This window comes from Mus musculus, chromosome 14 (assembly GCF_000001635.26).
Source record: "Mus musculus strain C57BL/6J chromosome 14, GRCm38.p6 C57BL/6J".
NCBI lineage: Eukaryota > Metazoa > Chordata > Mammalia > Rodentia > Muridae > Mus > Mus musculus.
In genome coordinates this window covers 3971917-3997115 of record NC_000080.6, presented here as the reverse complement: position 1 = coordinate 3997115, position 25199 = coordinate 3971917, and the positions used below count along the sequence as shown (strand labels likewise).

Genomic DNA, 25199 nt, shown 5'->3' with positions numbered 1-25199 from the left:
AATCATGCCATGGCACCAACAAGGTCAACCACACTGTCTTAGGTCCAGCTGACCTGGTATAGGACAGAAGACCTGAGCTATCTGGGGAAAGGAAGCAGCATGCAGTGTCACACAGCTCTCTCTGATGCAACTGCTAGAACTAGAATAGGGATGTCTGTTTGTTTGTTTGTTTATTATTAATACATTAAAAAGTAGGGTAGAGTTGTTACATGGCTCTAATCCCAGCACTCAGAAGGTTTTTAAACAATTGTTTTTGTTAGTATTCATGTTGTTTCTATTGGTTTTGTTTTGAACTCTCCCAGCTATTTGCACTGGACCCAGAAAATTAAGCCCATACTCTGTACAGTCCTATCACTCATTTTAATCAGTGATTTTACTCTTAGCAACCACTCCTCAGATGATCTAATTTCTCATTTTCAAATAAGTAAAACAGTCATAAAGACATTTGTTAACTTGTATGTTCTCATGTAACCAATTCATCATGACTGTAGTGTGGCATTCCAATCTTTGGAATACCCAAGCTTCTATTTTTGAAATGACAGGCCTCTGTGGAAGACTGCATTAGCTGGCAGAGGGCCTGGAATGGCTGCCACCTGAAGGCCAAGGCTGTCCCTCCAGTGTCTCTGGAACCTGAGGCAGAGCTCAGTCAACAACACAGGAACACTCGGCCACAGCTGGTTCAGTACTGTATTTTGGATGGGCCCTGAGACCTGGATGAACAGAGGTCTCTAGAGTCCTGGTGAAGGTGAGCACAAACACTTAGACTTGAGGAGAATAATGGATCTTTGGGATGCATGTCTTTCTTTTTTATTTATCTTTGCTATGTTCATAGTTTATGTCAATAAAAAAGGCACCCTACTTTACAACATCTAGTCTCTCTGTGTGTTAAAGTGATTGTTATTGTATACACACTAGAATTACTAGAACAATACATTTTGTCCCATTTTGTTAAATAATTAAATATTTTTGTATTAATATCTTTTTACTTATTCACTTTACACTCTGCTTTTTGCCCCCTGAAACCCATATTCTTTCCCCAATATTGCTGTCTGCTTCTTTTCTGAAGGAATATGGAGCAGCTATCTCAGGTCATCCCTTTTCCTACCAAAGCTAAGTGACCCTGTCTTGGAGAAAGGTGCTGAGGGTGCTGGGAATGAATGACTTCTGCTTGGCTTTCTTCTTGCTCCACTTGGCTGTCTTTGAGCAGTTCTTGCAGAACTGTCCTTGAACTTGGTACTTCGTCCTGATGGTCCATATGAAGCACTTGTTTTATTAATGTTCTTGAGAGTATTTTTCCATCAAACCTACTCCCACTAGTATACTAACAATGACAAAGGAAATGAGATATGAGACATCTATTCCAGGAGTTTCCAATTGTTCTCAGACCAGCAGTAGAGAAACCCAAAAAGCTGGCAAAGGTAAGTGAGGTCACACAGGTACCTTAGAGCATACTGCTGCTTTCCTGCTGCTTTCCTAAAGAATGTTCTAGAGGATTATCATATCTAGACTCCCATAGATTCGTGTGCACTGGACACCAAAGGGCTCAACATACTTTGCTTTTGTCATGAGTTTGAGGCTCTTTCCTGCTTTCTCTTCCATTAGATTCAGTGGGGATTTGGCTGCACTGATGAATCTGCCTTTAGATTTAGCTTCAATAGCTGCTTGGCTGGACTTTTTGGTCCTTGAGTTCATAAGCCTTCTGCTTTGGTGTGGAAATTCTGGAGTTGCTTGAGACCATTCTGATCATCACCCCTAAAAGAGAGAGAAGCTTTGCATATTATCAGGTTTATTCTGGCCAAAATGCAGAAGAGTATATTTCTCTTGTCCTATTTTGAAAGGACAGCTGACTAACTCTCTGATGCTTATTTTCTGGATGGAAAGACTTCCTAAGCAATAGGTCTGCAATGTTAAAGACATATAGGTTAAAATACTCATAGATGTTTTTGTTTCATCAGTCAACCAAGGCATACTATGCTTTCTCTTCTCTCTTCTGTCTTCTCTCTCCTCTCTTCTTTCTCTTCTCTCCTCTCTTATCCCTTCTCTCTTCCATCTTCTCTCTTCTTCTCTCGTCTCTCTCCTCCCTCCTCCCTTCTCCCTTCTCCCTTCTTCCCTTCTCCCTTCCCTTATTCTCATTCTCTCTCTCTCTCTCTCTCTCTCTCTCTCTCTCTCTCTCTCTCTCTCTCTCTCTCTCTTCCTCTATCTCCCTCTCTCCCTCTCTCCTGATGGAGCCTAAACTTTGATGGCCTGATTTCTCCTATTCAGAGAGAAAAACAAAAGATTCCTTGGAGATTCATGTGGAAAAAAAAGATTTTCTGGGACTTCCTGCCATTCTCTCTGTGAGGGAGTGAAATTAAGTTAATCAGATACATTTGGATACATATTAGCTTTATTTAGCATTAGTCTGGCTAAGTCTTGAGCCTAGAGGAGATACTTGCTAGCATAGTAAGTTTCTTGGTTTTCTTTCTTGCTAGCTTTGGAATATAGTCCAGTGTTAGTGAATATAGGCATAATTTAAATTTTAGCCCAAAAAGTATTTGGGGAATTGGGTGTGGTGCTGCACACCTGTATTCACAACAACTAGGTGAGGAAAGAGGGCCCAGATTGGGGAGCCAGCATAAGCTACATATTGAGACTCTGGATCCAGAGACAGGAGAAGAAAAAATGGGGGCTGGGATGTAGATCTGGGACAGAGCATATGCCAGTGCAAGGCTTGCCTTAGCATCACTAAAGTAAATAAGTAAGGAGAATCAAAGTGTTTTGCTGTTGAGAATGAGCGATTGGAAGATATTTAGCAAAGCAGTCCTTAATCTTGAGTGGGAGTGGGTAGCAGATAGGTAGTTAGAATTCGAGCTCTGTTTAAAAATGTGGGAGTATTTATAAAATACCTTAAGTGGAGAGAGGCTTGACTATACGTCATTGCCTAAAATTGGTTTTTATTTTCAAATGGTTCTATACCTGTTGGCATTAGCTGATGGCAGTTTACCAGTTAATAGTCCAGAATTAATGGACACTTAGAAAGAGAAGTGTTTCAAAGCAAAAAGGCCACAATACAAGCTAGAGGTTGTACAGTTCCCCTTTCTGCCTGGATGGTGAGTCTTTGGCCTTGTTGGCTAGGACCACAGAAGTTCCTGTAATCGACAGCACTGTTGCTCACGGAATGTTTTGTTATCGGCGTAACAACTAAGAAAATTGACCCAGGGCAAACGTTTTGAATGTTAAGTTCTGACTATGGAATACATAGTGATTGCTGAGTCAGTTCCATATTGCTGCCTGGGCAGCCTTCCAGTCTGTGCTGGTTCCATCTGTAGTCCTTTGGTTCTGGACTGATCAGGAACATGAGCCCTGCACCATTGCTTCTCAAGTACCCACTCATGGTTTTCAAGATATGACATATAACTCTTAAGTTCTATCACAATTGAAGGTAAAACCGTAGGACATGGGATTAGACACTTTAAGTGACTCATGATTCTGCTTGTGAGCAATTGATTAGTTCAAAATACCTGTAAGTAGTAATAGAGTGTTCATAAAGTTTTAATCATCTTTGGCTTATGTCTCTTGTACTTTGGGGGTGATGGTATGGCACCTTATTAAGAAGAAAACTGACTGGGGGTTCAGCTTTACTCCTTTCTGTATAACCCTGACTGTAGCATCTATACACTCTATGGCCAAGACTCTTTCTTGCTTTTGTTTGTTTGTTTGTTTGTTTGTTTGTTTGAAACAAGTTCATGCTGTGTAGCCCTTGCGGGCCTGTTACAATGTAGCCCAGACTGGCTTCCAGCTCTTGGGACCACTCATTTCTTAAACTCCAACATGCAAGCTTTCAACAAGATTAGTGATATGTTCTACATGGAAGTTTCATTGTATAGCCCAGGCTGGCTTCACATTTCAGAGGCCTGCTGACCTCTGCCTCTGGAATTCTGTAACCAAAGGTGTGCACTACAATGGCTCACCAATGAAGATCTCAAAGTAACAGTAGTAAAAGGGAATTCGTGAGCAGCAGGGGAGAAATTATTTGAAAATCTAAAAGACTAAAGAAAGTCAAGGAACTTTTTATAAACCAAATGAGACAATATGCCATGTATTTGAAATGGTAGTAGCCAATTCGAGAAATAGAGTTTGATGCTGGAGACCTGCCATAAATTCCAAGTCAGATTGGGCCTGAGGTGTACTAGGGGACTCCCTCAAAACAAAGAAACAAACTGAACAAAGAAAAGGCAAGTGCATGTCCCTTAGGTCAGAGAACCACTGTGAAAGCTTTTAACTAGGAGAAGCAGTTAGTAGGTCAGAAACTATTTTAAATTGGGGATTCCTTGAAAGTTTCCCAGAAGTGATGGGCTTCCACCAGGCTTTTCCCCTGAGCTGCCTTTAGTGGGAAATGAGGCAGCTTTCCTTTCTTTGCCTACACAGGATTTCCACCCATCCTGGGTTTCCTCTACAGCTGCAGATGTTGTAGAGTTGCAGTCATTTACTTGGCAGGAACTGGCTTAGACTGGCTTTGCTTTTCAAAGTTACAGGCCTTAGGAGCTGGCTACTGAATTCTGTGTTGATCAGAGCGGGCTGCAAAGCTAGGTTTTTATAAGTAACAGATACCTGCACTTTGAGGAATTAATTGCCTGGCTCCTGGATATGAAGCTGTGCAATGTGTCTTTAAGCAATCAGCATCCTTTGAAAGAGTAAGAAATGGAACCCGTCTTCTTCACCAAATAGGCATGGGCCTTAGACCACCTTTCACTTCAGTCACCCTTGACTGGATTCTGGGAAATGTTGCTATATAAAACCTGAAAGTTTAATGTGTGGGTTGAAATACAGGATAGCTGCCAAAGTGACCTTTCACTATATAGAGTGTGGGGAAGAGAACATTAGAATCATAATCACATTTTGGTCCCAGCTTGTGCCCTCTGTCTTCTTTACATTAAAAGGAAAAGTCTGAACTGTGTTAGGCCTTTTACTAGGGGTCTTTGTCTTGACTTGTCTGTGACCAAATAGTCAGACTAAGACAAAGGTCAATAAAAGGGCATTATTTTGTTTTTGGCCGTGTATGGGCCTTCTGTACTCTAGGCACTGATCTGGATCTCCGACCAAGGCCATTTAATGCTATTGTTTCTTAGAAAGTTCTCAGCAGTGTGTACTTGTAGGTACAGAAGTTCATATTATAGGGCCAGAAGGACTTTTGAAGTCCATTTCACCCCATGTTTTTCTCACTAAAGGGAATAACTGAAGCACAAGAGAGGCTGTCTCTGTGTTTGAGAAACATGGCTGCACTCTCTTGCGGAAAGACTGAAAGGGATTTCACATTTTCAGTGTAGTTAAAATCTCTTAGAGCTGGCAGCGGATCATTGCTGGGCTTAAGGTTGCACCTGAAACCTGAAAGAATCAAAACCCCAAATCTTAGTTTCCAGGAATTTTCAAGGTCAAGGCTAAGTGACAAACTAGGGGAGGAACCTGAAGGGCTAAAAGAATTGATCTACTGAAGAGAGCACCCCCCCCCAAGTCGGTAGGGACTTCACCATTGGAAAATCACTAACAGCACTGTGAAGGTTTCTAAGGTGGACAGCAGGAAGCCTGTCCTTTTCCTACCCTCTCCCTCAGCCCCTCTTCCCCCACCTGTGTAGGATTTTGAGGTCGAATGTGCATTGTGCACTGCTGCTGCAAGGTAGCTCTTCCCTGTGGCTGTGCTGAAGCAGCTGGCCAGGGAAGCCTGGGAGCTGAGGCTCCAGCCTGTGGATTCTCTTTCCTCAGACTTTAGTCTGCACCAGGGAGTGGTGTTCTCTCCTGTGGATGTGTGTATATATATTCTTTGCTTTATACTTTGTTCACGTAGTTCGGTGCATTCTTCCAGGCATTCTGGATGGGCGCTTTAGCCTAGACATTTATTTCGGCATATTGTCATCTTGGGCTGCATGCATGTCCTCTCTTGTTTCCGAGTCCTCACCATGCCCTTCCCAGCTTCCTGTTAGCCAATGGGAATCACTCTTTCTGAACCAAAAGCTCTCAGAGCAGAGCTGAACCTCCCAGAAAATGCTCTTCTCTACCTAATGCGCCAGATGGGGGTGGGCCCAAAACTAAACAGCACTGTAGAGGTGGCCTAAAGGCCCCGAACCCCCAGGCAGAGGTGGGAGGTAAGGTCCTAGCAATGGTGCTGAGTGAGGGTCCATGAGACCGAGTTCTTCTCCTGTGCAGAGGGAACTTTTACTTAGCTGGAGTGGGACCTTGTGGTCCGAGTATGTGGAGGGATTCTGGGTCCAGAGTGCACCCCAGAACATAGGAGATAGCCCCATGTCCCCCTTTCCCTCAGGAGCTTTCTCCTCACTCCTGCTGCCTAGAACAAGGGGAGGAGGATCTCCTCTGCCTGGCCTGCTGCATCATGCCCCTGCCTATCTCTACTCTCCATTCCCTCTGAGCCCTCCAGACCCTAGGAGGAATAAGAGGGAGATCATTTGAGGCTTATCTCAACATCTGTCATCTCATTCTGGTGCTGGTCATATCCTGGGTCAGCAACACCAGAACATCCCAAGGCTGGGTGCCCAGGCGTGAAGTGCACAGAGGACCCAAGAGGTCTAGGCAGGGGACACTTGTGATCCAGGGTCCCGGGTCCAGGGTGCTGCGCAGAGGGGATCATGGAAGATGGTGCTAGCTAGGAGCAGGCTCAGACTTTCAGGCAGAGCCCAGAAGCTGACCATAGCCCCTCGGGGCACTGCTGTGTCCCTGCAGGAATCAGAGAGGATGCCTGGGCCTGCAGCCAGCACCACCCTCAAGGCCTTGCAGGAGGAGCTGTCCCTGGGGCCAGAGAGTTTTCCACTGCTGCAGGACCTGGTGAGGATTCGTTCGAGAGTGAATCGGAGCATGAGGGGCCCCAGAAGCTGATCCGTAAAGTGTCCACCTCTGGACAGATGGGGACCAAGGTAAGGCTTGGCCGGGGACCTATGAGAGGGCTTTGGGCAGAGGGAATGCTCTGGGAGGTCCCTTCAATTGGTATCAGGAGGAGGGGTGCGGGGGCGCGGCCTGGATGGGGCGTTGCCTCGCACAGAGGACTCGAAAGTGCTCTAGAGATTCCTGAGTTGGGATTAAGAGATATCTAGGGTGTGTTCTGGAACACTTGTCTAGCCATCATAACAATTGTCTTGGAGCACGGTTAAATCCGGGTGGCAAGTTCCAACTTAGGAAACTTAAAGGGAGTTTGGTTATTCACCCATGTGCTGCATGCTATGGAAGCCCTGTGGGAAGCTGTATTCTGCCAGCCACTGTGCTTTCCCACCCACAGCAAGATGCTTGAGCCTCTCAGTCAGTTTCTCTGGTGTGCTGTGCCCACAGGCTGCCTAGACTTCTGTGTTGCAGGTTCCCTCAAAGTGTAGGGCTCAGACATCCATGGTGGTTCATCACAAGTTAACTTCTTTAGGGTATTTCAGGGTGTGGTAGTGCTTTTGTGGCATTTTTGTGCTGATTAATCTCAAAGTTGAGCTTTCCTTTAATAATAAAGTCAGAGGCTACTGGATGTTAAGGGACTTAGATATTCTAACGTTCTTATGATTTAGAAGTCTTCAACACCTAGTCCGTTGTTAGTGGAGGAGTTAAAACAAGATTTTGAGGAGGAAAATGATTAAATTAGTGGATGCTCCCTCTAGTAACAGATTTGCAAAAGCAATTCATCTACAGTCATTTCATGACAATTAGCTGCCTAAGGCTTATGGGAGTCTTACATGGAAACAGTTTGGATTAGTGTTTGTTTGAGCGTGTGCTGGCATCTAAAATTCAGTAGATGTATACATGACAATGACTTCAGTTACCAGAGTCAAAGGTTGCTTCAGCCATGTTTACTCAGACATCTTGGAACTACTGTTTAATGGAGACAGATTTGAATTTCATAGCATTTGTAATTTTTCTGAATTTTGATTTTTTTGAAAACTAAAGCTAACCATACTTTTAACTTGTGAAAACTTATTCAAACAAAACAAAACAAAACAAACAAACCAAAAAACCCAAAAACCTGGACAGGCGTTGGTGGCACACGCCTTTAATCCCAGCACTCCTGAGGCAGAGGCAGGCAGATTTCTGCGTTCAAGACTGGTCTACAAAGTGAGTTTCAGGACAGCCAGGGCTATACAGAGAAACCCTGTCTCAGAAAAAAACAAAACAAAACAAAACAAACAAACAAACCTGAAAAAGTGAGTTAAAGAGAAAAATGGCAGGTTTCAAAAATGGCACATCATATACTTATATGCAATGGTCAAAATTCCATGCCTATTAATACCAATATCAGCTAGTAAGATTCATGCCATTTGAAAAAAATTAGGGATGGTAGAAGTTGAACTGAGGAAGTAAGATTGAACAAAAAATTTGATAGAGGGCACTCTTAAGTTGTGGGCTTAATGAACTTGAAAGATTGTATTGTTTAATTTTTGGATAAAGCATGTTTATGAAGACTACAATAAATCTAAGAAAATGTTTTTGTTTGTTTGTTTTTTGTTGTTGTTGTTTTTCGAGACAGGGTTTCTCTGTATAGCCCTGGCTGTCCAGGAACTTACTTTGTAGACCAGGCTGGCCACAAACTCAGAAATCTGCCTGTCTCTAACTCCCGAGAGCTGGGATTAAAGGTATTTGGGTTTTTTATTGTTTTTTTGTTTTTTTGTTTTTTGTTCTTGTTTTGTTTTTTTGGTTGTTTGTTTGTTTTCTGTTTGACTTTCTGACAAACATTTGCCATGATTATGGCTAATTATCTAACTTTGGAATACTGCTTCTGATATTCATATCAGAATATCAGGAAATCTGCATTTTACACTGGCTCATATGTCAGTATTTATAAAAAATTGTTTTGTGCTCAAACATCTGAAGTCAGAGTATTAAGTTGCTAAGACTAATGGGCCTCTGCCTCACAGCCCACCTCCTGCAGTCCAGGCTGTAACTTGTGCTGTGGTGCCCATCACTGTGGCAGTCCAGGCTGTACCTCGTGCTGTGGTGCCCATCATGGTGGCTCTTAGCTCACATACTGCTCCTGAGGGGAGAAGGTGAGGTCTGTGGAGGAGGTAATTTAAGTAGAGCTACTAAAGGTAACAGTGGGTTCCTAGTCTTTGGGAATTATCCAGGTAAGAAGAGAAGCACCCTTAGGAGAATGAAGATATTTCCTCATCTTCTCCCTAGGAGTATAAGGTGAGAGAGGCTTGAATAGAGGCACAGGCCCCAGATTTGGCTAAGGCTTTGTTGGTTTTGAGGCCTCACTAACAGTGGTTTCTCAGTCATCCTGAAGATACATCAAGACCCTCTAAGTATGATGGGTTAGGATTACTAATAGTGTGTTTAGTTCTGCATTCACACACTTATACATACAACATGCTAACATATACATGTGTAAATGTGCTCCTGATAGAGTAGTGTAGGTAGGCATATGGCCCATAGGTAAGTGTGTTGTTCATAGAACTTGAAAATATTTGAGGGGAGGAGCAAGGACTCGGTCTGTAAGGTGCTTGCTGTGTTAAGTGGAGGAACTGAGGCACATCCCCAATACTCATGTGTCTTTGTTGCCTTTTTGTTGCTGTGATAAAAATACCTTGACCAGGAGAGCTTATAGAAGATTGTTTTGGGGCTTTTACTTCCAGAAGCATAAGAGGTCATCCTGGTGTGGAGGCATGGCTGCATGAGGCAGGCATAGCAGTAGAAGCAGGAAGCTGCAGCATGATGCACTGAAGGCCTGGAACAGAGAGAGCCAACTGAGAGCAGTGTGAAGCTTTAAATTCCCAGACCCTGCCACCCCCCCAAGTGAGGTACTTCCTCCAGAAAGAAACTCCTAATTCCTTCCCAAATAATGCCACTGACTGAGGACCAAGTGTTTACATTCCATAGACTGGGGGCATGCTTGTGTGGAGTGGGGGTAGGGAGGGGTCAGGGATGGGGGCAGTCATTCTTATTCAGACCCCTCTACCACATTTCATAAAAGACAGGTGCTGGGGAGGCATTCACAGGAGGATCCCCATGAGTTGTTGGCCAAGCCAATCAGAGATTCAGGTTTAAGGATCAACCTTGTCCAAAAATTAAAGAGCAAAGTGACTAAAGAAGACAGCTGCAGGTCATAGTGATGCCCGGTTTAATCCCAGCACTTGAGAGGCAGAGGCAGGTGGATTTCTGAGTTTGAGGCCAGCCTGGTCTACAAAGTAAGTTCCAGGAAAGCCAGGGCTACACAGAAGAAAAAGAAGAAGAAGAAGAAGAAGAAGAAGAAGAAGAAGAAGAAGAAGAAGAAGAAGAAGAAGAAGAAGGAGAAGGAGAAGGAGAGGGAGAGGGAGAGGGAGAGGGAGAGGGAGAGGGAGAGGGAGAGGGAGAGGGAGAGGGAGAGGGAGAGGGAGAGGGAGAGGGAGAGGGAGAGGGAGAGGGAGAGGGAGAGGGAGAGGGAGAGGGAGAGGGAGAGGGAGAGGGAGAGGGAGAGGGAGAGGGAGAGGGAGAGGGAGAGGGAGAGGGAGAGGGAGAGGGAGAGGGAGAGGGAGAGGGAGAGGGAGAAGGAGAAGGAGAAGGAGAAGGAGAAGGAGAAGGAGAAGGAGAAGGAGAAGGAGAAGGAGAAGGAGAAGAAGACAGCTGACCTTGACCTCATCAAATATGTTCTTGTGACATGTACGCGAGAGCACGGGCACACACACACACACACACACACACACACACACACACACACACACACACAAATATCTTTCCATGAATGACTGCATAGTTATTAAATACTTGCAATGTGAATATTATCATTGGAACAAAGCCCACTTACTTTAGTTCCCATTGAAGATCCCCGGGGTCATTCCCCTGTTTGGCAGGCAGTGAACAGTGCAGAACAGTTTGGGCTGGGGAGGCAGCTCACTGGTAGACTGCTTTGCTAGCATGCATGAAGCTCTGGATTTAGTTCCCAGTACTGCATAGAAACAAGGTGCAGTGTCACTCACCTGGAATTCTAATGCTCAGGGCATAGAGGCAGGGGATCAGTGCTGCAAGGCTCTCCTCATTTACAAAGGGAGTCCCAGGCCAGCCTGGGCTACATCAAACTCTGTCTCAAATCCAAGCTAACAAAAGGCCAGAGTTTAAGTAATTAACCTTGTTTGAAATACTTTTTGTAAATATTTCATGATACACTAAAATATTTGCATACTAAAATGGACATTGCATTACTTGAAACATTTGAAAAGTGTCTAGGTATTTTCTTAATTGAAAATATTTTAAAAGCTGGCAATGGGTATTTTAATTATACTGCTCAGAAGGCTGAGGCAAGAGGATGGTAAATTTGACTATAGTCTGGCCTATCTTGTAAGGCCCTATCTCAAAACAACAATAAGACATGTATGTAGTCAGACATACTGTCTTAGTTAGGGTTTCATTTCTATGAAGAGACACCTTGACCAAGGCAACAGAGGGAGAGCATTTAATTGGGGCTGGCTTACAGGTTCAGAGGTTCAGTCCATTATCTTCAAGGCAGGAGCATGGCAGTATCCAGGCAGGCATGGTATAGGAATATTTGAGAATTCCACATCTTGTTCCAAAGTCAAACAGGAGAAGACTAGCATCCAGGCAGCTAGGAGGAGAGTCTACAAGCCCACCCCCACATTGTCACACTTCTTCCAATAAGGCCAAGCCTTCTTTAACAAGGCCACACCTCCTAATAGTGCCACTCCCTGGGCCAAGCATATTCAAACCCACACATACTAACAATACAAGAGGCTACGGGAAAGGATTCTAGCCATGAGAGAAATCCCATCTTCCACTGATCTCTGGTTTCCTTTCTGAGGCAATCGTAAGTGATGTTTTCTTGCGGTGCTTCCAGAAAATCTCTATGCACTTACAAGTGTTATATATTATTTATGTACAACATACATGTAAGAATATATATATATACATATATATATACATATAAACACACACACACACACACACACACATATATATATACATATACATATATATATATGCATTTATACATTTTTTAAGATAACCAAATAACATGGTATATACCTATAGTCCCAGCACCAGGGAAACTGATGCAGGAGGATTGCCTAATGATCAAGGCTAACCTGAGTGGCATAGTGAGACCCTCTCTCAAAAAATAGACATTTAGAAAATATCACTGTCTATTTTTATATTTGTAGATATTTCTACACACATACAATGTTAATATATTCTGTTTAAAAACTGCTAGTAGGACTATTCCCTAATGGCCTTCTGTATATTTACTTCCTTCTTTTTAGTGACAGTAGGCCATTCAGATGAGCTGTGCCAAATTGCTTTCAGCAGTTCAAAGTTGGCAAAGTGTAGACAGTTTCATTTGGTTGAAATAACACAGTATGAGATCATTTAATTAATCAGTTTAGTGGAAGGAAATTGGTGGTTTTAGGACAGTACACTAATCTCACCATTTTTGGGGGCGGGGTAGTGTATATGACAAGTTTTAATGTAAAGAATAGGACGTGTGTGTGTGTGCGTGGGGGGGCGAGGGAGAGAGAGACACGGAGGGAGGGAGAGGGAGGAAGGGAGAGAGAGAGAGAGACAGAGACAGAGAAACACAGAGACAGACAGACAGACAGACAGACAGAGAGACAGAGAAAAAGATGTGTGCTGGCACTGCCCCAGCTCAGGGTTAAGACTGTGCTTTGAAGGGCAAGTAGATTGACAGTGATCTCCTGTATCTTAGCGCCCTCCTCACCTCCATCTTTTTGATGTCTTTGGTCCATTTTGTTTGTCTTCCTATTGACTAGGTACATTTTTTTTCCTCTTTACTCATTCTATTTTTCACTTGTATCTCTTCTCCTGTCAGCTGAGTAGGACTTCAGGTAGTTACATTTAGGTTGCTGTGTGATAAGCAAGATGATTTTCTGTCCAACTTAATTTCCCAAAGGCAAAAAAATCTGCAGGCTTGAAAGAGATGTTGGCTTGAAAAAGGCAACTGGGAGCAGTAAGGTTTCCATTCTTGGTTTGCCTCTTTAACCTTCTGTATGTTCCCTGTGAGGTGGAGTCCCCTTTAGACTTGGTGCTGTAGGTATTTCATATGCATTTCGTAGGTATCAATGGTCTGAAAGGACATTGCTATAAACTCTGAATGTGAATAAGTCTGTGTGCGCCTTTTGTTGGCCTGTGAGTAGAGTAATATTTCATTATGCCTCAATGGCTGGAGATTGTTGCTCTACTTTCAAGGTGGCATGGATAATGGTCAGTCATATGGTGGTACACTCGGATGAGAACTGTCTCCATGACTTTCAGCCATTGAATTATCTCAGCCTGCTTAGCAGTGGTGGTGCATGCCTTTAATCCCAGCACTTGAGAGTCATAGGCAGGCAGATTTCTGACTTCGAGGCCAGCCTGGTCTACAGAGTGAGCTCCAGTACAGCCAGGGCTACATAGAGAAACACTGTCTCAGAAAAAAACCAAAAAACCAAAATACCAAAAAAAAAAAAAACCCAAACAAACAAACAAAAAGAAACAAACAAACAAACAAATAAACAAAAACCAAAAAAAAAAAAAAAACCAATAAAAGAATCATCTCAGCCAAGGTCAGAAAGCTTTGTGTGTCAAAAATGTCTCCTGACTAAGTAATGGATTTCTTATTTTGTTTTACATTCATGTATATTCATTGTTAATTCTGAATGGCTATAAGTTGTTCTCTAAATTTAGCAAACACAGAACACAGTCAGCTGATGAGTACCTTGCTTTTAATTAATCATGAAAGTAGCTTTACAGTGAGGCAATTTTGACTTCTGTTTTTCTTTGCTTTATGAGATATAGTTTAGGCAATTAAAACATTATTACCTGATATGGTGGTGCACGACTTTAATCCCACCACTTGGGAGGCAGAGGCAGGTGGATCTCTCTGAGGTTGTAGCCTTCCTGCTTTATGTTGTAAGTTCCCCGGACATCCAGGGTTACACTGAAAGACCTTGTCTCAAAAAAACAGAACAAAATAAAAAACCCACCACCCCAAAACTAATAAACGGACAAACAAACAAAGCAACATTCTACCACCATGGATTATTATTAATTTTTAATCATGATTTCTCCAGGGAGGAGACAATAGGGCATTTGGTCACTGACTTTCAAATTGTAAATCATTTTGTCTTGGGAGGTCATGGGAGTTTCTACCTAGTGTTTAAAACAGAAACAATAAACCACAAGGTATCGTTAAGAATCTTCAGCCTCTGTTCTGTGTGGAAATATTGGGATCTAGGTCCAAATAAGATGAGAAGGGAGAAGTAATACCAAAGGTTTCCAGACAAGTTGGAGGCCAAGAGGAACATCTGCTTTCATCTGAGGCAGAACTCTGCCTACTTTCCTAAAGATCAAGTGCCAAAGATGACTACCTTTGGGGCTATTAGGATTCCCTCAGAATGGCTCATCTCTGAGAATGATGGTCCAGGGAAAAAGGTAGAAGAGGGATGAAGTGATGTTTGTCAGAGGGTGCAAAATTTCTGTCAGACTGATTAAGTAAGGTCTGGAGTATAGAACAAGTTGATTTTGATATAAACTATGTACAAAGCAAAGATAAATAAAAAAGAAAGACTTGCATCCCAAAGGTCCATCATTCTCCTCAAGTCTAAATGTTTGTTCTTACCTTTACCAGAACTCAGGAGAATTCTGTTCATCCAGGTCTCAGGTCTCATCGAAAATACAGACCTGAACCAGCTGTGGCCAAGTGTTCCTGTTCTGTCTCAAGCTTCAGAGACACTGGAGGGGCAGCCTTGGCCTTCAGGTGGCAGCCATTCCAGGCCCTCTGTCAGCTAATGGAGTCTTCCACAGAGTCCTGTCATCTCAAAAATAGAAGCTTGGGTATTCCAAAGATTGTGATGCCACTCTACAGTCATGATGAGTTGGTTACATGAGACCATACAAGTTAACTAATGTCTGTATGACTGTTTTCCTTATTTGAAAGTGAGTAATGACATCATCTGAGGAGTGGTTGCTAAGAATAAAATCACTGATTAACGTGAATGATAGGTCTGTACAGAGCATGGGCTTAGTTTTCTGGGTCCAGTGCAAAGAGCTGGGAGAGTTCAAAACAAAACTAATAGAAACAACAAGAATACTAACAACAACAATTTTTTAAAAACCTGAGTGCAGAAACACAGGCATGTACCAACTCTGGCTAACTTTTGTATGCTTTTATAATAAACAAACAAACAAAAAACCAAACATTCCTATCCCCAACTCCTTGACGTCCCCAGTGGTGTCTGGGTACACAGGAGGATTGGGACCACCATTTTCAACTCCTCATGGTTCCCAGGAGCTTCTGGGTTCCCAGGACTTTGAGAACCACAGCCTCCACTGGATTCCCCCTCCCCCCAACCCTGCTCTTTTCACCCAGAGAAACACAGGCTTGGCCCCCTATCTGTGACTGTGTTTCAGCCTTCCCTGAGCAATGTGGCTCAGCACCCCAGGGGCTAGGAAGAAACACAGCCTAATATCCCTGAGTTTTGCCTTCCCCAAGTGGCACATTGGTGGCATTCCTGACCCCCAGAGGGAAGGCAGAGACACAGAATGATGCCTTTACTGTATGCTGTCAGCAGTGCCTGATCTCTCTGCTCTGTTTTTGATATCTGTGCTCACAGGTATGGGGTATGAGGCAGAATGTCACTGTGGTTGATTTGCACTTCCTTGGTGCTTGGGGATAACAAACCCTTATCATAGAAATTAACATTTAGAGTCCTACTTGCTATCATGTGCCAACATACATCCTAATAGATTTAATAGTTGGTTTGTTAAATGAATTTTTAATTGAAATTTGTTATATAGAGCTTCTATTGCTGCAATATCATAACCAAAGTAACTTGGGAAGAAAAGTTTATTTGGCTTATACTTCCACATCACAGCTCATCATGGAAGGAAGTCAGGACAGGAACACAAAAAGTATAGAAATCTGGAGACAGGAGCTGATGCAGAGGCCACTGGGGAATGCTGCTTACTGGCTTGTTCCTTATGGCTTGCTCAACCTAATTTCTTATAGAACCTAGGACCACCATGCAAGTGACGGTCCCACCCACAATGGGCTGGGACCGCATCCACCAATCTAATTAAGAAAATGTCCTATAGGTATAGCAACAGCCTGATCTTGTGGAGGAATTTTCTCCATTGAGCTTCCCTCCTCTCAGATGCTTTCAGCTGGTGCCTAGTTGACATAAAGTTAGCCAGCACAGAATTGTTCTGGCCAAAATTTACTTTTCCAATGAAAGCAGTGATTCAGGGAGCTTATGTCCCTGGAATTCCCTGACATCAACAAGTTGTCATCATCAGAACCCCCTTAGCAAATGCTCTCAACAGAACATTCTTTGAATCAGTGGCCAAAGTGGTGTTCCCCTAACAGCCAGAAGACCAGGGCCACCAATCTGATCTGCTTGTAGAAGTCACTCTCTAACTCACTTGCAAACATCCACAGCTTCATAGCAATCCATGCAGCAACCTTTCCTTTGAAACCTTCAAAACCACTACAAGAACAAACCTGAGAGCTGAGATTGACCTGAATTAATCTTGTGGTGAAAAAATAAATAGAGTGGAGTGTTTCCTCCATCTCTGGTCCACGAAGAGATCAACAAGCATCTTTAAAAGTGAACATGCAATCCAAAATCAAATCCCAGGAAAGAAACCAGTAGAAACAATTTGTCCTTTGTCAGGAACTCTTTCTCGAATGACGGGAGGAAAATTCCAGATATCGGCTGGTCCATTTCTTCAGCTGTGAAGATTTGATATTTAATGGCAGTAGATGATAGATGAGAGGCTTCATTCAATGTTTCAAAAGATTTTTAATCTCACAGATGAGAACATAGGCAAACCCAAGGATGAGGTGATATATCTTTTAAATTGATTCTTACAACTACTGCATCATAATGTCACTCTGTTGGGTTGGTTATTTATCTTAGTGCATTGGTTGTAGCTGTGTATCGTGCCGTGGTATCTTTTCCAAATATAAAAGCTGAAAGACTTCTTCAGTGCAATCTACAGCTACAAAAACCTCCAGCAAAGTGGCTGGAGGCTCAGTGGTGGAGCATTTGCCTGCCCAACATGTACAAGGCCCCAGACTCTAGCATCAGCAACACAAACAACATCAATAACAACAAGCCAACAACAAATGAACCATACAAACTACACACTGTTGTGCTGTAGAGGGAGAGAGTAAACTTAAATAATTTACTGTCACAGAAACGGTAGTTAAGCACCTCACTATCACTGTCGTGAGATCCAAGCACACAAAGATAATAATTAAAATATGGTTCTGAATACAATTTAATGTTTGTTATATATTAACAAACAACTAATATACAAATTTGGTAGATAGCAGGGAACTTAATACATGTTCATCTCTTTCCTTCTCTCTACCAAAAAATTATGACAGAGAGAGACAGAGAAAGAGAGAGCAAGAGAGAGAGAGAGAGAGAGAGAGAGAGAGAGAGAGAGAGAGAGAGAAGACGTCAGCTTTTTTTTCCCCTGTGTTCTTCTGGGTCAGGCCAACTTGAAACTCACTGTATGTTGAGGATGAATTTCTGCTTCCCACACGTCTACCTGTAGAGTTCTGAGATTGCAGACATGAGACACCATACCTACCTTACACAGTGCTAGGGATTGAAACAAGGGCTTTGTATATACTAGCTAGGTAAACACTCCACCAACGGTGCTACATCCCAACCTGTAAAATGCCACGTTTTACAGAAAAGAAAAGAAAAGAAAAGAAAAGAAAAGAAAAGGAAAGGAAAGGAAAGGAAAGGAAAGGAAAGGAAAGGAAAGGAAAGGAAAGGGAAAAGGAAAGAAAAGAAAAGAAAAGAAAAGAAAAGAAAAGAAAAGAAAAGAAAAGAAAAGAAAAGAGAAAAGGAAAGAAAAAAGAAAAGGCAGGTACATTTCTAGATAGTAGGCAACAACTTTATTACTAACTTGAGATAAGAGTTGGTATCTTGTTTTATTACCAAAATTCTTGCTCCAAAGGAGAGAAAGATAATTAAAGCTTAAAATAGTATGAAAAGTGAAGCCAGCTGACAATAGTCAGGAAAGGAAGCATCTGGTTTGGACTCAGGAAAAAGCCCACTCAGGTAGAGTCCCCACTGCCCCTGCCTGCCCTGGGTCTCCTTGGGTAAAGGAGACTTGGGTGCCTGGAGGAAGAAAAGGCCCAGGAGCTGTCTTCCTGCAGACTTCCAGGAGAACAGAAAGAAATGCCTAGATTATAGTCCAGCTTTGCTGAGTTTTTGGAGAGGACCTTCATGCCTGCAAAGGAAAAGGTGAAACCTGAAGATACAGCTCCAAGTGACAAGGCTTGCTCTGAGGCTATGATAGCTGATGAAGAATTATGTTCCTCTTAAGGAAATAAGAAAGGAACGGAAGAAGAATGAAGACTCAGATACTCACAAAAGACTACCGCTTGCTATCTTCCTGCTTCATTCTGAATATTGTCCAAAGATCATGAATGGATCCCGGGGCTTGTCCACTGGGAATGTAGCAAGGAAATTGGGTGAGATGTGCTCTGAACAGACAGCCCAAGATAGACCACCATGTGAAGAGAAGGCAGCTGAACTAAAGGAAGTATGAGCTACAGGATATTGCATGCCTTGAGAGGGCAGAGGTGATGCAAGATAGAAGGGCCCTGGTGGGCCAGGAGGCTCAAGGAAGAATGAATAGATGAAGAAGAGGAGGAAGAGAAGACAGAGGAGGAAGAGGAGAAGGAGGATATAGAAGAAGGAGGAGGAGGAGGAGGGGAGGGGGACAAGGAGAATAAGAAGAAAGTGGAGGAGGAGAACAAGAAGAGAAAGGAGGAGAAAAAGAAGAGGGAGGAGGGACGGGGTAAGGACAAGGAGGATGAAGATGAGGAGGATGAGAAGGAGGAGAAAATGAGGCAGAGGAAAACCAAATGGTTAGTCTGCGATTCCCATGGAATTTGTGGAGGCCCAGTTACTTATTTCATTAGAAATGTGAAACTTAAGTACAGCTTGACACTGGCTTCTCTATAAATATCATACAGTTTTTTGTTTTCTATAGGATCCCTACCTACTTCAAGGCTTAGGAAACAGTATTGAAGAAGCTACGAAAAGAGTGAGTGTAAAAACCTGATGAATGGAGAAGAATACTGTGAGAGGCTGGCCTCTGAACACACCATGGCTGTTACACACAGACATTCACAGCAGCTGTGTTTACCCATGCAAGCCCTTCACAAGATCCAGAGAGTTAAACTTTCCACTGTGGAGGGGGAGGGATTCTCAATACCCCATCCCCTTCCCTTGCTGAGTTGCTAATGGCAACTGATAACTGCTAAAGGACAGAGAGCCACTTTTCTTTGAGAAAGGTGGCCATTGGCAGGTTTCCCACACCCCTGTGTATGACCCAGCAGGCATGCATATATACAGGCAGCACCAGTTGGACTTAGTGGGTGATTTTATGAAACAACATGAAGTTGGGAGGAATACAGGAGACTTGTTGAGGGAAGTGTGGAGGTTCAAGTGTATGGGAGACCTGTTGGCGGCAGGAGGTGATAGTGGTAATGCTAGAGGGAGTGAACAAGGAATGACTACAACTAAGATACATTGTATACACGTATGAATGGATTTTATTGAATGTTATCAGGATGTAGCTCAGTAGTGGGTGCTTGCAGTGCTAACTTAATATTCACAAGGTCCTGAGTTCAATCCCTAGTACTGTGGTAGAGAAAGAAGTTTTCAATACAGTCTGTAGCTCCCCCTCCCCCCAGGGTTTGTTTATGTGTTCATTTGTTTGTTTGAAGCAGTTTCTCTGTCATCAAGCTAGGCTTACACTCACACAGATCTCCCTGCTCCTGCCTCCTTGGTGATGCAGTAATGGTTACTCCACCACCATCTGCAAGCTGGAGGTTTTTTGGAGGCTACTATATACTTAGATTTTTAAAGTTTTGATGTTGAGTGTTCATAAATACTTAGTAGTTTCCTTAATGTCTTGCATGTGGTAACAGAGCCAATTTCATAGGCATTCATACTACTAGTATCTCCTTTTTAAGGATGTTTGTAATACAATTGTGAACATTAAAATATAAAAAATATTACTAGAGAAAATCATGAATAATGTACATACTAGTTTATAAACAGAAGTGAAAATGTGAGGTGTGACATCACCGCCTATCTTTGCATCCTCCACTCTTTCTCCTGGCTCTGTTCCTCCTTTATGCAAGCTCATAGAAGTAAGGAAGGGAAGGAAGGAAGAAAGCAGGGAGGCAGGGAGGAAAAGAAAGGGGGGAGAGAGGGGTGGAGGGATGGATGGAGGGAGAGATGGAGGTAAAGGGAAGGAGGGAAGGGAAAGAGGAAACCCACATACACTGTAATAAAAAAAGAATTATTCAGAGGCTCATGGTATCAACACTGTTCTCACAATAATGTATTCATTGTGAAACCATCTAAATATGTTTTCAAACATTGTTATACAAGGGTCTCATCATTTCCCTCCCATCTTTAAAGCCACCAAGAACTGACAGACTTCCCTTGCATTCTAACATACTGTTCAACCCAAAACATTTCAACTCTGTGGAAGTGAAAACGAAAAGCAAAATAAAACACAACATAGCCCAAGTCTGCAAGAGAACCCAGTTTAAAGAAAAGGTAATTCAAAATTCCTGATAATTATTCAGTCTTTAGAAATCATTTGAAAGGGTGGGAAGGATCAGGGGTTCAAGGCCTTTGAGAGACATTGCCTCACAAAGCCAAAGGAATAAAAACTACTTGCACCTTTGTGCCTATGTTACCCAGAACTAGTAGTGTCTCACTTGGATCCCCTGAGTGGCAGCTGTCACTCAGTTGAAATCTGAGTTTCTCTATGGGCCTTACAGGAGAGAGTGTCATCATGGTACCCTCTGGGGTTGTTATGGTGGATGTGAAGAGAACATCTACTTCCTCCCTCAGCATTGCTGTGAGAATGTCCGGGAGATCACATGGTGTGCCCTATCTGAACATCTTGCCTGATCAACATAACCTTCTTAGATCACAGTCGCCTGTCCATACTTGACCAAAACAAAGCCTGAGACAGAGTGCTTAGAACAAAAAAAAAAAAAAAAAAAAAAAAAAAACAGTACACAGAATTAAACACGGGAGAGAAATGGAGAAAGTGGGCAGAATGACACAGGCACACATTTACAAAGCACCTGCCTTGCTCTGGGAACAGACAGAGTCAGATATGATTGGCCAGAGCAGTGGTTCTCCTCCTTTGTAATTGTCACTCTTTAATACAGTTCCTCATGACCTGAACCATAAAATTATTTCCATTGCTACTTCTTAACTGTAATTTTGCTATCGTTATGAGTCTTAATGTAAATATCTGATATGCAGGATATCCTGTACAGGGGTTGTGACCCACAGGTTGAGAAAGAACCACTGACATCGTGGTTGACAAAGCTGAGACTTTCAGTGCATTATAAACACGTGATATGCGAAACATTAAAATTGGGAAGCAGCAGAAACTCCATGCTTACAAACGCATTATAAGATCCTCCTGTTTAAAAAAGATTTTAAAAGTGGTGATGTGTGGTACAGAAAATGTTCTCAAATGAATGTGATGGCCGTGCGGGTAAAACCACCATTCTAGAAGCTGAAATAAAGATGGTCACGATTTCTAAGCTCCCCTGGGCTAGCACCACCTCTCTGTCTCTGTCTGTCTCTGTCTCTCTGTCTCTGTCTCTCTCTTTGTCTCTCTCTGTCTGTCTGTCTGTCTGTCTGTTTCTGTCTCTCTCTCTCTCACACACACAGACACACACACAGAAACACACACACACACACACACACACACACATACCTATGCACTTATTTTACACTCTGGGGCTTTTTGTTTTACAGATGTGGGTGTTTTTTGGGTTACTTGGGTTATTTTTATAAGGAGACAGGGTCTGTTATGTTCTTCCCACCTAATCCCTGACCTCAAACCATCCTCCTGCCTCAGTTTCCTGAGTAGCTGAATCTACAGCACACACCACCACGTTTGGGCATTTCAGACAGACGAGAGTACTTTTCTACCTAGTGCTTTCTTGACAAACATTTATTTTTATTTTTGTTTCGCTTTGCTTTTCTGAGATAGGGTTGAGCTTCATAGTCCTGACTGTGGATCAGGCAGACCTTGACATTGTTGGTGAACGTTTTTTTCCTAATGTGTAGTTTGCCAATTTGTCCTATTGGCTATGCCCTTTGTCTTATAGAAGCTTTTCAGTTTCTTGTGGCCCATTTATAAATTTTGATGTTAGAGTCTGAGCTATTGGACTTCTGTTTATGACATTTATCCCCATTCCCATGAGTTTGAGGCTCTTTCCTGCTTTCTCTTCAGTTAGATTCAGTGAATCTGGTTTTATGTTGAGTTCTTTAATCCACCTGGCCTTGAGTATTGTGCCAGGTGACAAATATGCATCTATTTTCATTTTTCTACATACTTACTCCAAGTTAGACCAGCGACATTTATTGAAGATGTTTCTTTTTGCATTGCATATTCATGACTTTGTCCATGATTAAGTGTCCATGAGTCTAGTTTAATTTCTCAGTCTTCAAATCATTTCTTTTTCTATTTTAAAACACTTTAATCTTACATTTCAAATGCTAGCTATTTTTCCGGTTTTCTGCCTAAAACCCACTTACCTCATGCCCCTTCTACCTACTTCTATGGGGGTGCTCCTCCAGGCACCCACACAGTGCTCTCTTGCTAGCCTAGCATTCCCCTACACTGGGGCATCGAGCCTTTAAAGGACCAAGGGCCTTTTCTCCCATTGATGTCCAACAAGGCTGTCATCTGGCACACATCTGCCTAGAGCCATGGGTCACTCCACGTGTGATTGGTGGTTTATTCCCTGGGAGTTCTAGGGGATATGGTTGGTTGACATTGTTGTTCTTCCTATGCTTGTAACCCCCTATAGCTCATTCAGTCCTTTCTCCAACTCTTTTACTGGGGACTCTATGCGCATTCCAAAGAGGGGCTGCAAAAATGTGCCTCTGTATTTGTCACTCTCAGGTGGAGCCTCTGAGGAGACAACTGTAGCAGGCTCCTGTCAGAAAGCACTTATTGGCCTCTTCCATAGTGTCTGGCCTTGGTGTCTGTATGTGGGATGTATCTCCAGGTGGGGAAGGCTCAGGATGGCTTTAGCTTCATTCTCTACTCCACACCTTATCTCCACATTTCTGCCTGTGTTTGCTTGCGTAAATGGTCCTGGTACCACCAACAAGGGGCTTACTCTATACAGGCTCAATTTTACCAACAAAAGGATTGTTGCAGAATTATACCATGGCACCAAGAAGGTCAACTACAGTATCTTAGGTCCAGCTAACCTGGTAGAGAATTGAAGACCTGAGCTATCTGGGGAAAGGAAGCAGCATGAAATGTCACACAGCTCTCTCTGAGGCAACTGCTAGAAATGGAATAGGGATATTTGTTTGTTTGTTTGTTTGTTTGTTTATTATAAGGTAGAGTTTGTACATGCCTGTAATTCCAGCACTCAGAAGGTTTTTTAAAAATTGTTGTAGTTAGTATTGCTGTTGTTTCTATTGGTTTTGTTTTGAACTCTCCCAGCTCTTTGCACTGGACCCAGAAAACTAAGCCCACGCTCTGTACAGACCTATCATTCACATTAATCAGTGATTTTATTCTTAGCAACCACTCCTCAGATGATGTCATTACTCACTTTCAAATAAGGAAAACAGTCATACAGATATTAGTTAACTTGTATGGTCTCATGTAACCAACTCATCATGACTGTAGAGTGGCATCACAATCTTTGGAATAACCAAGCTTCTATTTTTGATATGACAGGCCTCTGTGGAAGACTCCATTAGCTGACAGAGGACCTGGAATGGCTGCCACCTGAAGGCCAAGGCTGCCCCTCCAGTGTCTCTGAAGCCTGAGGCAGAGGTCAGCCAACAACACAGGAACACTTGCCCACAGCTGGTTCAGGTCTGTATTTTGGGTGAGACCTGAGACCTGGATGAACAGAGTTCTTCTGAGTTCTGGTAAAGGGGAGAACAAACACTTAGACTTGAGGAGAATATTGGATCTTTGGGATTTGTTAGTATTCTATTCTATTATTATTATTATTATTATTATTATTATTATTATTATTCTATAGTATTCTGCTATTTCTACTAATTTTAGTTTGAACTCTCCCAGCTATTTGCACTGGACCCAGAAAATTAAGCCCATAATCTGTACAGTCCTATCATTCATGTATTTATTGTAATCAACACAGTCATCAATAGTAAACTAAGTATATTGGTTCATGGTGATAGTCTACTCTACTAAAATAAATGATTTGGACTGATTAACAATTTCTAGTGATTGTGTGAGTACAGGAACACATAAGAAGATATTTAACTGAAAATTAGTAAGTAGTTGCCCCTTTTTCTTAATCCATACATTGTAATATGTAAAGACAGAGTTATTTTGAAAACAAGACCTCTGGGAAAAAAAAAACATTCCGCGAGCACATATTCAGCAAATGTTTAAAGTACAAACCTGAACAGAATTATGACAATGACATCTGGTCCCTACTCTCAGATCAGTCTGCTGACAAGACTTTGAAGGGGATTCAACATGAGCCTAGTGAATCACAGTTTGTTCATCTTCAGGAAGTCATTTCAAAAGATTTCAAAGTAAAAGTGAAGTGCTTAAGAAAGCATGAAAATATTGTTTCCCCAAGGAAGAAATCCTACCTCACTTCTCTAAGGAAGAAGCAAGATTAAAGGTAATTCTAATTTTAAAAACAGTATATGTCATTTGAGTGCAAAGATGCATCTGTGAGCCCACATCTGCAGAGCTTAAGAATGTCTAGACAACAGGATCTCAGCGTTGAACATGTCCTGCATCTTCTTCACACGCTCAGTCCCAGCTGCATCCTTGTCCTTGACCATTAAAGCTATAAGGATACAGGTGTAAAATTCAGGGATCCTGTGATCCTGAGAATTGGGTGTGTCGCAGTTCCTGGGAGAAAAGTTGCCTGTGAGACTCTAAGATTCTTGTGTGACTAACTCCTGGGATTCTGGGATCCTGGGATCCTAAGATCCTGGTCGTCATAGAGTGAGTGAGTGGTAGTGGAGCCTCCTCTGTGGGCTGTGGGACTGTCCTCTGGGTTTGTACCCAAGTTAGACAAGTGCTAGAGTAAACATATGCAAGAAACAATGCCAGCAGTCCTGGGACAGGTGGTGACAAACTAAAACCTTTTAGTATCAGCATCCAGAGCAGAGGGGTAGAGGCTATGGCTCTTCTTGGTTGTTTGTCATGCCACTGAGCAGCCACCT

At 42.6% G+C, this 25199-nt stretch overlaps 1 protein-coding gene and 1 long non-coding RNA gene across 3 annotated transcripts in view; one reads left to right on the top strand and one right to left on the bottom strand.

Annotated features, from left to right (window-relative positions):
• The window catches only part of Gm32966 (predicted gene, 32966), a 172925-nt gene extending 166100 nt beyond the window's left edge, over positions 1 to 6825 (top strand). Inside the window, exon 4 of the transcript XR_003950938.1 lies at positions 6712 to 6825. The gene's annotated coding sequence lies outside the window, so the exon portion shown is untranslated. The remainder of the gene's footprint in view (positions 1 to 6711) is intronic.
• Gm41083 lies at positions 1691 to 11007 on the bottom strand. Of its 2 annotated transcripts, XR_874076.2 has the most exons (3): positions 10739 to 11007; positions 9542 to 9682; positions 1691 to 1752 (listed from the first exon to the last, which is right to left on the bottom strand). It is a non-coding gene; the product is annotated as a predicted gene, 41083 (long non-coding RNA). The 2 variants fall into 2 exon arrangements; XR_003950939.1 differs by lacking the exon at positions 10739 to 11007 and having other exon boundaries at positions 9542 to 9784.
• Between the last annotated feature and the right edge of the window lie 14192 nt (positions 11008 to 25199).